Raw genomic sequence first — 12,658 nt, 5'->3', positions numbered from 1 at the left:
TAATACGAAAAAGGCAGTTTTCTGTAAAAGCTTTAGAAAGACAACTTTAAGTGCAGAATCTCATAATTACCTTCATAAAACACTTAGGGAGTGGTAAGAACATATTAGTGAGGCAAAGATAAATAAAAGATAATAGTTTAAGAAAAGATAAAAATCGAAGAAAAAGTCTGTAAGATTTTAATGACAGAAAAACAGACAGAGACTAGCAAACAAACTAGGGCAACATAGTTAGTCTTTGAGTTGCGACTAGGGTTAGGTATTATATGAAAAGTTAAATTGTTTCAGTATAGACTTAATGAACCTATACTTGGGACATGCTAACTATTCATACCGAAATTTACATAAGCTTTAAATACACAGATTAAACAGAGAAATCAGAGCAGGGTAAAGAGACTAAGAGCAGAAGGCTTATTGAAAGGTTAATTGTTGCTTGAGGCAACCCAAGAGATATTGTTTGCTTATTCGTTGCTGAATGCAACCTAAGAGATAATATTTATTATCTGTTGCTTTAAGCAACCCAAGAGTTTCTGTAGGGAAACTTGGATACCTACAGCAATTTTCCGTTCCCAAGAGTATATTTCCTGCGAGTAGAAAGCAGAGGCTGTCTCAATGGAGCTGCTAATAATTATATGCGCATTTATTTGAACGGAAGATCGTATCCGGGAAATCGTGAACTCGTGACCGGATAAATGTCGGGAATGCAGGTGCTAACCGACACATGAGCTCATGGCCTGTACTAGGGCTAGACATGCATCATTCTTGTCTGCGCATCATTCTCTGTTGCTTTCCTTCTTGTGAGTGAACTATTTCTTTATGTTTGTCTGCTTGAGTGTTATGTCTGTGCTTTATTTCCTTGTGTTCTTTTGTTTGTGTTCTGTTTTCTGTTTTCCTATCTATTTTAACTACTGTTTACTACTTTACTGTATTCTAATATCTATCTGCTAATCGGAATCAAATAAATGAACGTAACTAATAACCCCGACCCTACTAAGAACTCCCCAGTTCTTACCCCTTCTCTCCCTTCCTCCCCCCTCAGATGGAGACGGGCGTGATCTTCTATGAGTTCGAGAACCCTTACGTCTACGAGGATCTGGTACATCACAGTTACTTCATTATGGGTTTGGAGCCTCGTATTAGACGATATGTGTTACCTAATCGAGCTTTTCAACATCCTCTGTCTAGCCCGTATTTTGACCCCGATGCTCTTTACGACTTTCCCTTATCCTGGTTACATCCTGACGCACCTGGACATCCTTTTCCTGATAATCCTGGGCACCCTATACCATCTCAACCTTTGAATGAGGCGGTACCTGAGCCTATCATTCCTGATGAGCCTGAGTTAGCTGATGACTACGTACCTGTGATACCACCAAAGTGGGATTTTCCCCCTGAGCCGATCCCCGACTTTCCACAGCCTGATGATCCGGCACTACCAGACGGTGGGGTAGCTCCTATATACGCGAACGGACCTGTGCTCGCGAATGGTTTTGTACATAGTGACAGCAGTGTTTCTGGTGGATCTGAGGGTATAGCTGTAGCTACGGATGATGAGGAGGAGGAGGATCCTGAGATAGAGATAGAGCAGGATGAGGAGATGGATGAGCCTCATGATGATTCTCCGAACGGCCACATGTAGATATAGTTTGACTGCAGAAAGAGGCATTCTTTTGATGACACTCTAGTCTGACATTATCTGATAGTTAGTCTCTCACTTGTGTTAGTACACCCGAGAGCTAGGAGCTATATAGTGGTTAGGCTAGCCTGGGCGCCAGCTTAGTGGCTTTTTGTATGGGCCAGGCCCTGGGAGTGTCGTGTATATATTAGCTACGTAGGATGACGAGGATGTAAACTGACTTGATCTTGTGTAAACGCTGCATGTTTTGTTATAGTGTACATGATGTATATTATCAGTTGTGTTTCTATGTTTCTTTATGCCGCTTTTCTATTACTCTCAATGTATGCTTGTTTATTTTACCTTGTTATCCGCAACGATACGATATAAAAAAAAAGTTACCTATAAAATTGGTATCGCTCTAACAAGGAACAGGCTCATATAGTAAATAATAGTTAATAATTAAGAGGGATAAGTTAGTAACACTTAGCTTCTTGTATGACCATGGCATACTGGGAGTTGGGTCGTTACATTAAACACCAGCCAGATGCCCATTTCTGGTGTTTAATGCCAGCCAGACGCCAGATAGCCCTTTCTGGCGTTAAACGCCCAGAGTGCTGCCCATTCTAGCATTTAACGCCCAGAATGCTACCAGGCTGGGCATTAAACGCCCATTCTACTATCCTTACTGGTGTTTAAACGCCAGTAAGCCTGTCCTCCAGGGTGTGCTATTTTTTTATGCTATTTTTCATTCTGTTTTTGATTTTTCAGTTGTTTTAGTGACTTCACATGATCATCAACCTAAAAATAACATAAAATAATAATGGAAAATAAATAAATATAATTAAATAACATTGGATTGCCTCCCAACAAGCGCTTTTTTAATGTCAATAGCTTGACAGTGAAGCTCTTAGAGAGCTTCACAGAGACTCAGAGCTTGATGTTGGCCTCCCAACATCAATCTTAGAAGTTGAGTGTGGGGGCTCTGGTTGACTCTGTACTAAGAGATGCCTTTCATGCTTCCTCTCTATGGTTATAGAAGAAGATCCTTGAGCCTTAAATACAAGGTAGTCCTCATTCAATTGAAGGACTAACTCTCCTCTGTCCACATCAATCACAGCTATTGTTGTGGCTAGGAAGGGTCTTCCTAGGATGATGGATTCATCCTCATCCTTTCCAGTGTCTAGGATTATAAAATCAGCAGGGATGTACAGGCCTTCAACCTTCACTAAGACATCCTCTATAAGTTCATAAGCCTGTTTCCTTGAATTGTCTACCATATCTAGTGAGATTCTTGCAGCTTGCACCTCAAAGATCCCAAGTTTCTCCATTACAGAGAGGGGCATGAGGTTTATACTTGACTCAAGGTCACACAGAGCCTCCTCAAAGGTTATGGTGCCTATGGTATAAGGTATTAAGAACTTTCCAGGATCCCATTTCTTCTGAGGTAATTTCAGTTGAACCAGATCATTTAGTTCATTTAGTTCATCCTCCCAAGTCTCATTACCAAATAACTTGGCATTCAGCTTCATGATTGCTCCTAGATATTGAGCAACTTACTCTTCAATAATATCTTCATCCTCTTTAGAGGAAGAATACTCATCAGAGCTCAGGAATGGCAACAGTAAGTTCAATGGAATCTCTATGGTCTCTATATGAGCCTCAGATTCCTTTGGTTCCTTGTAGGGAACTCCTTGGAGGCTAGTGGACGTCCATTGAGCTCTTCCTCACTGGAAATCACTGACTGTCCCTCCTCCATGCATTCGGCCATGTTGGTTATATTTATGACCTTGTACTCTCTTTTTGGATTTTCTTCTGTATTACTTGGGAGAGTACTAGGAAGGAGTTCAATAACTCTTTTTCTCAGCTGACCCACTTGTGCCTTCAAATTTTTAATGGAGGACCTTTCTTCTGTCATAAAACTGAGAGTGGTCTTAGATAGATCAGAGACTACAGTTGCTAAGTCAGAGTGGCTCTGCTTAGAATTCTCTGTCTATTGCTGAGAAGATGATGAAAAAAGTTTCCTATTGCCAAACCTGTTTCTTCCACCATTATTATTATTGAAGCTTTGATTAGGCTTCTGTTGATCATTCCATGAGAGATTAGGATGATTCCTCCATGAAGGATTATAGGTGTTTCCATAGGATTCTCCCATGTAATTCACCTCTTCCATTCCAAGATTCTCAGGGTCATAAGCTTCTTCTTCAGAGGAAGCTTCCTTAGTACTGCCTGATGCAGCTTGCATTCCAGACAGACTCTGAGAAATTATATTGACTTGCTGAGTCAATATTTTGTTCTAAGCCAATATTGCATTCAGAGTATCAATCTCCAAAACTCCTTTCTTCTAAGTTGTCCCATTATTTACAGGATTCCTTTCAAAAGTGTACATGAACTGGTTATTTGCAACCATTTCAATGAGTTTCTGGGATTCTGTAGGCATCTTCTTCAGATGAAGAGATCCTCCAGCAAAGTGGTCCAATGACATCTTGGACAATTCAGACAGACCATCATAGAATATACATATGATGCTCCATTCTGAAAACATGTCAGAAGGACACCTTCTAATCAATTGCTTGTATCTTTCCCATGCTTCATAGAGGGATTCACCTTCCTTCTGTCTGAAGGTTTGGACTTCCACTCTAAGCTTGCTCAACTTTTGAGGTGGAAAGAGTTTGGCCAAGAAAACATTGACTAACTTTTCCCAAGAGTTCAGGTTATCTTTAGGTTGTGAGTCCAACCATGTCCTAGCTCTGTCTCTTATAGCGCATAAGTCTATAGACCTCAGGATTGACCCCATTGGTCTTAATAGTATCACAGATTTGCAAGAATTCAGCTAAGAACTGATGAGAATCTTCCAATGGAAGTCCATGAAACTTGCAATTCTGTTGTATCAGAGAAACTAATTGAGGCTTAAGCTCAAAGTTGTTTGCCCCAATTACAGGAATTGAGATGCTCCTTCCACAGAAGTCAGAAGAGGGTGCAATAAAGTCACCAAGCATCTTCCTTACATCTCCGCCATTGTTGTTGGGTTCGGCCATCTCTTCTTCTTTTTCGAAAAATTCTGTCAGGTCCTCTGATGATCGGTTTTTCTATCGGTAAAGAAATATAAAAATATGATCGCGTTGTAAGTATAGCTTCTAAACCAACAGAAAATCCTTTTGTACAAACGTTTTGGTTGTCACAAGTAACAAACCCCTTTTTAAATTGATAACCGAAGTATTTAAACCTCGGGTCGTCTTCTCAAGGAACTGCAGGGAGGTGTTCTTATTATTGGTTATGAGTTTTGTAAATTGGGATTTTTGAAAGTAAGGAACAAGTAATTTAAATGACAAGTAAAATAAATAAATAACTGTAAAATAAACTCTTGGAAAGGTATGAAAATTCAGAAGTCCTATCTTAGTTACTCGTATGAGAATTGAAGTTAATCCCACTTAGTTAACCTTTGCGAAAGCAAGGGAAAGTCAAGTGAATTAATTAGTAGGATTCCCAAGTCCTAGCCAACTCCTAAGGAAAGACTAGAGTTAGTGGAATTCCAGTCAATTAGCCGACATAACAACCAATCACGATAAGTTGATAACTCAAGAGCTTTCAGTTAATCAATTAAAGCCAAGAATATAAAAAGCTAAATAAGAATCATAAATCTGAAATACCTCAATTGCATTAATAAAAGAAAATCATTCTAAACATAAAGAGTTCATAAGCCAATCTGGCAACATAAGTAATTAAATGAGAGCATTAAAGTATTTGAAAGTAAAAGAGAAATATAAAGTAAAAGAAATATTGAACCTGATGAAGAGTTGAAATCCTAAATCCTTTAAGAGGAATCCTAATCCTAAAACCTAAGAGAGAGGAGAGAACCTCTCTCTCTAAAAACTACATCTAAGGTATGAAAAGTGAATTAATCGGAGACCTCCCTTTGAATGGATGTATTCCCCCACTTTATAACCTCTAATCTGTGCTTTTTGAACTTGGATATGGGCCAGAAAGGGCTTCAGAAATCGCTGGGGGCATTTTCTGCAGTTTTTGGTGCGTGGCGTCTGTCACGCGTCCGCGTGGGTCACGCGGTCGCGTCATCTGGAGTTTTCCTTGTCACGCGTTCGCTTCGGTCACGCGTACGTGTCATCTGCGTTTTGCTTAAGGCACGCATCTGCGTCAGTCACGCGTTCGCGTCATTGCCTTTTCGCGCTGGGCATGCGGCCGCGTCGTCCATGCGTTCGCGTCGTTGCCAGTCTCTTCAAAAACTCTATTTTGTGCTTTCCTTCCATTTTTATATGTTTTCTTTCCATCCTTTAAGTCATTCCTGCCTTAAGAGATCTGAAACTACTTAACACACAAATCATGGCATCGAATGGTAATAAAAGGTAATTAAAATAATTATTTTTAAAACACAGGAAACATGTTTTTCACATACATCACATAATAAGGAAGGGAAAGTAAAACCATACAATTTAAATGAATAAGTGAGTGAAGGATTGAATAAATCACCTAAATTGAGCACAAAATATATCATAAAATATGGGTTTATCATCCTCTCCAGAGTATTTTGCTTTAGCTTCTCTTAGCTTCCTCTTTAGAGTCCTTTCAGGTTCCGGATCAGCTTCAACAAGAATGTTCTTATCCTTGCTCTTGCTCATACGAAGAGAACAGAAAAGAATAGGAATCTTCTATGTCACAGTATAGAGATTACTTTATGTGAGTAGAAGAAGAGAAGAGTAGAAGAATGAGAAGAGAAAAAATTCGAACACAGAGAGGGGGAGAGGGTTCAAATTTTGAGAAGAAGAGAAGTGATAGTGATTAAATAAATAAATAGAAAGAGATGAGAGGGAGAGAATTTGAATTTTAAATTAAAATAAAAGGAAATTATTTTTGTTTTTATTTTAATTATTTGTTAGAATTCAAAAATTAAGAGAAGAGATAAAATAAAATTTGAAAAAGATAAGAAATAGTAATTAATTTATTTAATTTTCAAATTTTTAGAGAAAAGATATGATTGAAATTGAAAACTTTTAAAATCAAACAAAAAGTCAAGTAGTTAAATTGAAAAGGATTTGAAAATTAATTTTTGAAAAGATAAGAAGTTAGAAAAGGGATTTTGAAATTAAGTTTTGAAAAAGACATGATTGAAAATCATTTTGAAAGAGATTTGAAAAGGAAATTAAAAAGGTTTGAATTTTGAAATTAAAGTTGATTACTTGACTAATAAGAAACTAAAAGATATGATTTTAGAATATAAAGATTGATTCTTTCTTAATAGGCAAGTAATAACTTGAAAATTTTTGAATTTAAACATTAAATGTTAGCATTAATTTTGAAAATATGAAATAAAAATAAGAAAAAGATTTTGAAAATCAAATTTTAAAATTTTCAAACATAAAAAAATGAAACATATTTGATTTTTGAAAAAGACTTGAAAAAGATAAAATTTTTAATTTGAAATTTTGACTTGACTAACAAGAAACAATCAAATTTTTAAAACTTTTTGACTCAATCAATCCAAAATTTCGAAATTTATGAGAAGAATAAGGGAAAGATATTTTTTTATTTTTGAATTTTTAATGATGAGAGAGAAAAACACAAAAAATGAAACAAAACATAAAGATTCAAGATCAAAACAAAAAATGCATGCAAGAACACTTTGAATGTCAAGATGAACACCAAGAACACTTTGAAGATCATGAAGAACACCATGCATGAGTTTTTGAAAATTTTAGTTAAATTAAAAATATGCAATTGACACCAAACTTAAAATTTGACACAAGACTCAAACAAGAAACATAAAATTCTTTTTAGTTTTTTTATGATTTTATTAATTAATTTTTTTTGTATTTTTCGAAAATTATTTGGAAAGAGAGAAATAAGGATTTCAAAATTTTTAATAAGAATTCCAGGAATCACGCAATGTTAGTCTAAAGCTTCAGTCCAAAAATTAGACATGGCTTGACAGCCAACCAGGCTTCAACAGATCATGATGAAACTCTAGAATTATTCATTCTTAAGAATTCTGAAGAACATAGAATAATTTATTTTATTTATTATTTATTTATTTTTTTTTTAAATTTTTCGAAAATAAAATTAAAAATAAAATGCTTAAACATAAAATAAAATTACCTAATCTGAGCAACAAGATGAACCGTCAGTTGTCCAAACTCGAACAATCCCCGGAAATGGTACCAAAAACTTGGTGCACGAAATTGTGATCTCAATGGTGCCAACAACTTGGTACGCACGATCGTAATCACAACTCTTTTTCACAACTCTGCACAACTAACTAGCAAGTGCACCGGGTCGTCCAAGTAATAAAGCTTACGTGAGTAAGGGTCGATCCCACGGAGATTGTCGGCTTGAAACAAGCTATGGTCATCCTTGTAAATCTCAGTCAGGCAGATTCAAATGGTTATAAGGTTTTGATAATTAAAATATAAATAAAATATAAAATAAGATAGAAATACTTATGTAATTCTTTGGTGGAAATTTCAGATAAGCATATAGAGATGCTTTGTTGCTTCTGAACCTATGCTTTCCTATTGCCTTCTTCCAACCATGCGTTACTCCTTCCATAGCAAGATGTATGATCCTCTCGAATGAAAACAAATCCATATGCGCTGTCACCGCACGGCTAATCATTTGTCGGTTCCCGCTAGCGTCGGAATAAGACCATTGTCCTTTTGCACACTATCACTTGTGCCCCACATTCGCAGGTTTGAAGCTCGTCACAGTCATCCCTTCCCAAATCCTACTCGGAATACCACAGACAAGGTTTAGACTTTTTGGATCCCAGTAATGGCTGCCAATAATTCTAGCCTATACCACGAAGACTCTGATCTCATGGAATGGAATGCTCTGTTGTCAGGAGAGGCATCCATGCATCGTGAACCAGGAGGCCAAGAGATACACACTCAAGCTATTGCAGATAGAACGGAAGTGGTTGTCAGGCACGCGTTCATAAGTGAGAATGATGATGAGTGTCACGGGTCATCACATTCATCAGGTTAAAGTGTGAGTGAATATCTTAGATAAAAAGTAGGTGTGAGTTGAATAGAAAAACAATAGTACTTGTATTAATTCATGAAGAACAGCAGAGCTCCACACCTTAATCTATGGGGTGTAGAAACTCCACCGTAGAAAATACATAACTGAAAAAGGTCTAGGCATGGCTGTGAGGCCATCCTCCATTGTCTAAGGACTAAACGTTCCCAAGATAGATCAAAGGTTAAAAGACACAAAATAAATCTCTAAAAGTAGATTTTATACTAAACTAGTAACTAGGGTTTACAGAAAATGGGTAACTAAGTGCAGATAATGCAGAAATCCACTTCCGGAGCCCACTTGGTGTGTGCTTGGGCTGAGCATTGAAGCTTTTTCGTGCTTAGGCTGTTCCTGGAGTTAAACGCCAGCTTTGGTGCCAGTTTGGGCATTTAACTCCAATTCTGGTGCCAGTTTGGGCGTTTAACTCCAATTCTGGTGCCAGTTTTCGCATTTTACGCCAAGATGTTTTAGGCTGTCTTTGGACGCCAGTTTGGGCTATCAAATCTTAGACAAAGAAGAGACTATTATATATTTCTAGAAAGCCCAGGATGTCTACTTTCCAACGCAATTGAGAGCGTGCCAATTGAGCTTCTGTAGCTCCAGAAAATCCACTTCGAGTGCAGAGAGGTTAGAATCCAACAGCATCTGTAGTCCTTCTTCAGCCTCTGAATAAGATTTTTGCTCAGGCCCCTCAATTTCAGCCAGAAAATACCCAAAATCACAGAAAAATACACAAACTCATAGTAAAGTCCAAAAATGTTATTTTTGAATAAAAACCAATAAAAATATAATAAAAAGTAATTAAAACATACTAAAAACTATGTAAAAACAATGCCAAAAAGGATATAAATTATTCGCTCATCAGCGATCCAGGTAAATGCATGGTTACTATTACTATAGAGGGTGTAAAATTTTCTGACTGCATGTGTGATTTAGGTGCATGTGTGAGTATTATGCCATTATCTGTATATGATGTTTTGAGGCTCCCTCCCTTAAAAAGGTCGGCAGCACGTTTTGTTTTGGCAGATAAAAGCATAATTTCGGTGGTAGGAATTGCTGAGGACGTGCTGGTGAGTATTAAAGGGCTCATATTCCCTATTGACTTCTACATCTTGGAGATGCCCCCTAATGACTCAGGAAGACCATCTTCCATCCTCCTTGGAAGGCCATTTCTGAAGACTTCAAGGTTCAAGTTGGATGCCTTCACAGGAACTTACTCTTTCGAGATAGATGGCAGAGCAATGAGCTTCAACCTGGATGAAGCCATGAAGCACCCTCTGGAAGATCACTCTATCTTTCAGTGTGACATCATTGATGAAACTGTAGCTGCAGTTCACCAAGAAGAAGTAGAAGAGATGCACATGGAGCAAGGTGCAAGTGTGGGAAAACCCTCTGAACAAGATGAAGACACCTTGCCACCATCACCAGCTCCAGATGATCAAGTGCCTAGCCATGAGCAGAAAATGGAGTTGAAGCCCCTTCCACCCCACCTCAAGTATGCTTACCTTGAGGATAATCAGAAGCTCCCAGTTATTATTGCAAGGGAACTCACTTCCCAACAGGAGGAGCAGCTGCTTAGTGTGCTGAGAAGACACAAGAAAGCAATTGGGTGGAGCTTGGCGGATATAGTAGGCATCAGCCCTCAAGTCTGTGAGCACCGGATATTTTTAGAAGAGGGAGCAAGGCCTATTCGTCAACCTCAAAGGCGACTGAACCCCACCATTCTAGAGGTTGTCAAGAAGGAAGTGACCAGCCTGCTTGAAGCTGACATCATCTATCCAATCTCGGATAATGAATGGGTCAGCCCAGTATAAGTGGTGCCCAAGAAGTCTGGAGTCACTACAGTGAAGAACGAGCATGGAGAGCTCCTGACAACTAGTGTGCAGAACTCCTGGAGGGTGTGCATTGATTACAGGCGCCTCAACCAGGCTACTCACAAGGATCACTATCCCCTATCCTTCATCGATCAAATACTTGATTGCTTGTCAAGTAAATCACACTACTATTTTCTAGATGGTTACACTGGCTATTTTCAAATTCATATAGCTCCTGAGGATCAGGAAAAGACTACTTTTACATGTCTCTTTGGAACGTATGCATACAAAAGGATGCATTTTGGCTTATGTAATGCACCGGCTACGTTTCAAAGGTGCATGATGAGCATTTTCTTAGATCTTCTTGAGAGCTGTATGGAAGTTTTCATGGATGACTTTAGTGTGTATGGTGATTCATTTAACCTTTGCTTGGATAGTTTAGCTAGAGTATTAGACATGTGTGTTAGTTCAAACCTTGTATTAAATTTTGAAAAATGTCATTTTATGGTAAGTCCATTTCTAGTTTACCTTACCCCTCCTCCGTGGGGGAAGTCCATTCTTTCCTTGGTCATGTAGGTTTCTACCGGAGATTTATCAAGGACTTCAGTAAGGTAGCATTGCCTTTATCCAGACTGCTACAAAAGGATGTTGAGTTCGAGGTGAGTGAGGACTGCATGGAAGCGTTTGATAAGCTGAAGATCGCCTTGACTCAAGCTCCGATTGTGAGAGAACCAGACTGGAGCTAGCCATTTGAGATTATGTGTGATGCCTCTAATCATGCAGTAGGAGTGACACTGGCTCAGCGCAAATGTAAGGACCCTTTCATAATTGCTTATGCTTCTAATACCTTAGACGCTGCTCAGTCTAATTATACTACCACTGAAAAAGAGCTTCTGGCTATTGTTTTTGCTCTGGATAAATTTTGAGCCTATTTACTTGGTACTAAGGTGGTAGTATACTCAGACCATGTAGCTCTAAAATATTTATTAGCTAAAAAAGAGTCCAAACCGAGGTTAATACGTTGGATATTATTGCTGCAAGAATTTGATTTAGAAATTAAAGATAGGAGTGGTTCCTAGAATTTAGTGTCGAACCACTTGAGTCGCATAGAGCACATTAAGAATGACTCCACTCCTATCAATGATGCTTTTCCATTTGATAGCTTGCATGCAATATCTGAGGTAGTTCTTTGGTATGCACCCATAGCTAATTATTTAGTTAGTCATACCTTCCCTCCCAATTTTACTAAACATCAAAGGGACAAGCTAAAAAGCGAGTCCAAATATTATATATGGGATGACCCATATTTATGGAGGTATGGTGCTAACCAGATAATTAGAAGGTGTGTGCCTCAATCAGAATTTCAGTCAATTTTAGAGGCCTGCCATTCCTCTGAGAGTGGTGGACATTTTGGTCCTCAAAGAACAGCTAAAAAAATTTTAGACTATAGATTCTGGTGGCCCACTCTTTTTAATGATGCCACTGCCTTCTGTAAATCTTTTCCCCATGCCAAAGGTTTGGGAATATCTCCAAGAGGGATGAGATGCCCCAACAGCTTATGCTATTCTGTGAAATTTTTTATGTCTGGGGCATTGACTTCATGGATCCATTTCCAAACTCTAGTGGTTTCTTATACATATTGTTAGCTGTAGATTATGTTTCTAAATGGGTAGAAGCACATCCTACCGGTATTGATGATGCTAACGTTATTGTCTCCTTTGTTAGAAACCACATTATCTGTCGCTTTGGATCACCATGAGCAATCGTGAGTGATCAAGGCACTCACTTTTGTAACAGGAGATTAACAGGTCTACTGAAGAAACATGGCATTGTGCGCAAGGTAGCAACAGCTTACCATCCTCAGACTAATGGGCAAGCCGAGGTGTCTAACAGAGGGATAAAGCACATATTACAGAAGATAGTCAAGCCTCAGAGGAAGGACTGGAGCACTAGGCTTGTAGATGTGCTTTGGGCTTATCGGATAGCATACAAGACACCAATCGGAATGAGTCTCTTCTGCCTAGTATACAGAAAGGCTTGTCACCTCCCAGTGGAGGTGGAACACAAGGCTTTCTGGGCTATAAGGGACTGTAACATGGGATTTAAGAAGGCCGGTGCTGAAAGGAAGCTGGAACTAGTAGAACTGGAGACCCTTCGACTCGAAGCATATGACAACTCCAAACTATACAAGGAGAATGTGAAAGCT

General features: G+C 38.4%; 1 non-coding gene across 1 annotated transcript; it reads left to right on the top strand.

Moving 5' to 3' along the window:
• The first annotated feature begins 4,155 nt into the window (after positions 1-4,155).
• On the top strand, positions 4,156-4,259 carry LOC148552738 (small nucleolar RNA R71). The gene has a single exon (XR_015893324.1). It is a non-coding gene; the product is annotated as a small nucleolar RNA R71 (small nucleolar RNA).
• Positions 4,260-12,658: the final 8,399 nt, after the last annotated feature.

The sequence above is a fragment of the Arachis ipaensis genome, chromosome B7 (assembly GCF_059453495.1).
Source record: "Arachis ipaensis isolate K30076 ecotype BB chromosome B7, ASM5945349v1, whole genome shotgun sequence".
NCBI classification, from domain to species: Eukaryota; Viridiplantae; Streptophyta; class Magnoliopsida; order Fabales; family Fabaceae; genus Arachis; species Arachis ipaensis.
This window is presented reverse-complemented; position numbering and strand designations above follow the sequence as displayed.